The sequence below is a fragment of the Anopheles nili genome, chromosome 3 (assembly GCF_943737925.1).
Source record: "Anopheles nili chromosome 3, idAnoNiliSN_F5_01, whole genome shotgun sequence".
Taxonomy (NCBI): Eukaryota; Metazoa; Arthropoda; class Insecta; order Diptera; family Culicidae; genus Anopheles; species Anopheles nili.
Genome location: NC_071292.1, coordinates 3618844 through 3624941, shown reverse-complemented (window position 1 = coordinate 3624941; position 6098 = coordinate 3618844).

The following is a 6098-nucleotide window of genomic DNA, read 5'->3' as shown; positions in this document are numbered from 1 at the left end:
ACGACTTTAGCGGGACTGCGCAGGCCGAGGTGTTGCTTTAGGTGCGCCTAAATGACTGGCATTAGCAACCACAATACTGAAAGATACCGAACAAAACAGGGCACTTTTAATAGAAGCAGTTATGTGAAGCATAGTTTACCGTTCCAACTGACGATTTTTGTTTCAAACACGATGGACAGCTACGAAGTAGTTGTAGTCCGTTCAGCCGCTGCCAGGTGGCAAAGGTAGTTCGCAAATGCAGTAGATTCATAGCGCCCCGTGGATAGAAAAAATTGATTCAGTTTTAACAATTCAGAAGAATACCAGCCCTATGGTCGATCCCGTCAGCCTACGTCAAGTAGGACCAATAGGACAGAAAGCAGATCTTTGTTAGTGTAGGCTGTTCAAAGCAAACAAAATGCATTCAAATACCAAGGTAACCGGTCACTCTAACGGGCATTTCAATACGTTTCCATTTGCTAGACCGTGCATCATGCACTTTGCAGTACTTTATAGTCAGAGTTGTTCACTTCCAAACATATAGTCCCTCTTAAAGCCCCTATCGATGGGCGACCCTTTCAGCGCAAGGACATTCCCGCATGGCGTGACCCCATTCCAGGTCTAGTGGTGCGACAGAATTAATCGACGAACGAGGAAAAATCCCACCCAGGGGAGAAGCGGTACCGGCACTGAAGCGGAATGTAAACCAAAGCAACTCTCGAACGATGTCAATCAAGATGAAATCAGTATTTAACCAGTAACGATAATGACGAGGCGCTGGGGTCTCCTTCCATTCTATTGGCTCGGAAAGCATAGAATGGACAAACAAAATGGCAATCTTTTAAATCCTACCATGAAAATACGGCAAGGCGCTGAAGGAGAAGGAGGCTTGGCGAAAGCCTAAACGAGATGAATACAAACTATACATTTTCTAATGACACGCTGTTTACTCGATCGGTTATCCAACTGTGTCTAGTGGCGGAGTGCGGAGGATTTAGTTCATTCGAACGAATAGTATTAAGCTATATACATTCATAACATTGTTTTAGATGGAAGACGAAAATTTTATCCCAAACTGCAGATGATAGATGTGATGCAAATCACACAGATGGAAGATATTTGCAAATAGCAACTCTTTGTTTACACGACTTATGCTAATTGAGCGAGCAGAGCTATGGAAGCAGAGGATCTAATCTTTCGACATAGTCAAGTAGGCTACTAAAAATGGGAAATATCACACTGCATACATCTACATGGCACAGGCCTGGCAGGGCAGCATGCAAATTTTCTTCTCTTTTGTTCAATACTAGTATCTTGTATTATGCACATTAAGAGGTCAAATTCCACAAAGCGACTTAAGTTGGATACATCGAATTGTAAACTGGAATGATCAATCGAAAATTCGTTACACACAACTCATGATCGTATTTTGTTTCAATCAAATCCACCTTGGGAGCTGACTAAAACACACTGTTGTTTTTTTTGTACATTTTCATGAGCTTTACTGCCTCTGCTTTTCACAAATTTTGTTTTCGTCTCCGCGTTAGTTGGGCACTATTTTCGTACGTTCGACAAGGACAACGAACATAAGAAGAATCGCACTAGCCAAAGTGCATTTGTACAAAAATCCAGAAAACGTAAAGCGAAGACATGTATCGACAGACATTCGCAAGACACACAGCTCCCGCAGGAGCAGCATAAATTGCAGTGACCGATGTTAGAACAATTTCAAAACCGTCCCTAATTATCACAATACCTTTAGAGTAACACACGCTTATTCGGACACAGGGGAACCATTTTGTTTTCTCCGTTCGTGCATTCTTACGCTGACGTTGTTGCGTTTTTGAACGAGTACCATACGTGGGCGTAACGAAGCACACACCCACACATAGGACGAAACAGGAAAATCTTTCACTGCTCAACTAACCATACCACTCGGTATACAGAACTAGCTTGTAACGAAAACCCGCAATGGACGGTTTTATGTTGTCGGGTCCAATCCATCGTCAACTACAGTGTAATCAGCGCCAGTGTAATCAGCGCATTAGAGTGTAAAAACACATACATCAGCTCCGATGCAGAAATCGAATCGTTTTCGCCAGTGGCGCCACGGGCGAAGCATAGAATCCTGAACAGTCTTGTGATCAAATTTTTCCCTTTTTGACTTTTTTATCAACACGATCGTTTTGGTTTGCGATTAGAGCGATTCTGCTTCTTAAAAGTGAACAATATTAACTACATGTAAGGTGAGGTACGGAAAACAATCAATGTGCGAGCGAATGTGCGAGGAAATGGGCGCGGAATGGGGAGAAAATTAGTTTATTAAAACATGCGAGCTTGATCGTTGTAGAAGACATAAATAAATAAATTACCTAAGGTCCTATCACTGGTGGTAGAAACAACCATGAACCGTATAATGGAAATAAAATAGATTGTAACAATTGCCAACAAAATAACAAATAGTGCCAGCTGAGATCTGCGCCAACACAATGACTACACACCACACATTCACACACTCACAATGCATCTAAACGAATGAACAAACAAAATCAACCCAAGACTAGAAAAAGTATCAATAAATATAAACAAATTCCAGTCCAAAAGTTCACTCAATAGTAAACCGAGTACGTAAATAGGTTAGAACAGCAAGGCTCACACTAAAGACCCGTTCACTTCGTCCATGTCATTCATGTTTCTTGAAGAATCCCAAAAATCCTAGAAAATCGTGATTATTTTCCGACTCTAGTCTTATCTCTTGAATAAAATTCGCAAAAAAATCAGAACAGAATTTTTGAATATTGTTCCATCAAATGATAACTGATCGGCTAAAAGCTAAGGGATGCACATTGTATACTAGCTTCAGAGTGCTACCTAATCCAATGAGTAGTTTAATTGATTTTCAAAACAAATAACAACACCTTTCTCCCGATCATCGCCAATTTTCTTCGCCAGTTGCGAAGCCATATCAAATTCAAAAAAAAATATTAGCAATAAACTGGAGCAAACTTTCACCGATGAGTTTCGATTATCGATCAATCCGAAATTCGTCAACCTACGAATAGTTCGCTTCCAAGCGAAAAGAAAACGAAGCGCTGCACTGAGATGAGTTGAGAGACATGTAAGGTGATATGGTGTACTCCTACAGTACTAAAAGATTGCTATTATTTTTGATTAACTTTATTCATATGTGTATATATAGTATTCCATTTCAATAAAAAACGACAGAAAACAAAATAACATCATGTTTCGTCAACCTTCGCTTATCCCACCACTTTTCGTGCGTTCAATTTTTGTTCCGCTTATTTCAAATATTTCTTACTACAATAATGCTTGTTTGTATACGTGTGCCATATTAGGTGTATATGTATTCATGTATATAATGTGTATAGATATATTATCTTTAAATTAAACGATACCCGATCGAAGGCTCTCCCTTGCAATATGAAGCAACATGTATCCTCGCTAGGGATGTGCACTGAATGGTACAAATCTGCGGTAATAAGGTCCTTGTGAAGAGCTCTTCAACCACACTGGCACTCAATACAGTGCATAGCTCCTGCCAGTGCCCATCCTTCGCCAAGGTATTTTCGTTGGTTAGGATTATGCGTTATTTTCTTCACTTTTATGCTACCCTGTCTGTTGACTGTTGCTTTTGCTTTCGTTTATAATAGGTTAACTTGAATTTCACAGGGTAAAAATATTTCATATGTTTACGTTGCTACGAACGGTTGTTTTGTTTCACGTGTTTTCATTACAATACTTTTCTCTACAGGATTTATATGACGCCTGCCTTTGCTACAGAAGAACCCATATTCGCCGGCTGAGACTAGCAATCCCTGTTGCTACTACTGCACCGTGAGATGCACCACCGGGTGAGCTTTTCACTGTCCACGTAATTGATACACAAGTTTGTGCAAAAACATGTTTATGGCTTATAAAAATTGTACTCTACATTATTAAGTCTCGATGCTAGAGAATTCTGCAATTATTGTATCGTTACATCATCATTATCATGGGCGCCATCGCCGTTCAGATCTGATTGGCCTGCAGCCATCACACTAATTGGCAATTGGCTGCAGATCCGCCGTTCGTTCACCGTTCGTCCAAGTACAACGATGAATAATGTTAAGACCAGTATGGCAATTGGCAAGCTTCCACAACACATTGGGATAGGTCGAGATCCTAGCTAGGCGGAGCAAGAGATGCAATCACTGATGTTTTGGCACATCAATTTTGAATAATTTGAATATATTACATGGTAATGACTAACCGATGATGGTTGTTTACTCTGGCTCTGGCTCTAGATCTTTTTGGTTTTGTGTAGTCTATCGATTTAAAATGGAACTGAAAATGGGTTAGCTGATCGATTTCCGCCAACAACTGATACTAACCAGTTATTTTTAAACACCAATTATGCAGGTTCATTTTTCTTGCCTCGACCAATCCCAACCAATGCGCATTAATACAATGATCTACTGCTGCCGTCTTTCTGATGCCACTGCCGTCATAAAAACATTCGAACGGCGATTGGGTTTGCCTATCTGCCTCCTCCCGACGGTCCAAGCAATTGGGTAAATGACACATTCCCATGGCAAATAAAATGTTGTTGCACTTGACAGGTTTTAACACACATCGTACGAGAAAAGCATGATTCATTTGGTATTTTCGACTAATCTTCGTCCCACTGTTACATGGCTTCCTTGAGGTGCACGACCGAAGCTACAAACTATCTGCTAGAAGAGTTGCTTTGAGCGCTTTTAGGGATGCGACCTTCGCTCATCACTACCAACTAGTACAAGCAAAAACAGAAACGATTCGTTTGTACTAATGCGCACGCGATTTTTGCCATGTGGGTCTTCTCTTGCTGAATCCGTGGAAGAATTATCGTGTCCAATTAACATAATTGTTTCGAATTCTCTTGAACATGTCTACATTCGTCTACTACTAAAATTGGCTAGTGCAAACCCATGTAATTGCCTCTCACCACAACTGCACTAACCTAAACTAGACTAGGCGACACACACTGTTGATGATGATGTACACAGCGATGTGAATGTGTGATGGAATTCTAGATCCGGAGATATCTGACTATTGAGGAAGCCTTTCCTCCGTTCTACTACATTGAAGCGCATTTGAGTTTCAACAAAAAATTAATATAATTTTCTAAAAACTCTCGGTTGCATAGTTCATTTTCCTTGTCGTTTTTCCTAATGGAACACTTTTTCAAAAGAGAGGAAAAAAATTAAACCCACCCCTAACTCTAACTCCCACTCAACAGTTGCCGATGCTACTCGTTAAACATTACAGGCCGTTTCGTAAAAGGGTATAAAAGCAAAAGCAAATCGAGATCGAGTCAACGATCCACTCACACCTGATTCGCAACGGTACTAATGTAAACATAAAACAACAAAAACACAAAATTTAACGTAAAACCAATAAGCTTTGATTTCTTTGATTCCGTTTCCAGCTAGCGCACATCCTACGTTCAATCAGTCTATGTGTAGGCCACTGCGGGCCAGAGTGCGAGCCTTTTCCTATACGTCTACTAAATTTCGCTTTTGCTTGTTTTGTGCAGCCATTGGGTTTATCTTTTTTCTTTCTCTCCTCATTCCTATTTTCTTCTTCTGTGTCAACACTCAATCCAAATCCACGCATCCGTGGTAAATCCCGAATTGTATAAATACGCGTTCCTATCGCTAGTGATTTAATTGTAATCACCCTCCCTCCGTACGCTTGAGTACGTTAAAATCTACTAGTATCGTTCAATCTTAGAAACTAACAAAACCACAGTAATATCATCCCTTCCTTAGACCTTACAGATCTACGAAGAAATCACAAATACAATGCACAATCAATGCAGGATTGCCGGCGTTCACTTCGTCATCCTGCTCGTGCAGTAGACCGGCCGCCACATCGATGTTGCTAGTGTTTGGCGCCGAAACGACGACTTGGGCGGATCGTGCACTGTCTACCAACGTAGCCAATGCGGACGAAAGCAAGGCCAAGGACGGTGGAGGAAGCGCTTCGTCCTCCTGCAGCAGAAACTCACCGTCGTTGCCGTCGTCGCTCGGAAACAACATCAACTCCTCGAGAGGTGGCTCAACCCCAGGGGCCCACTC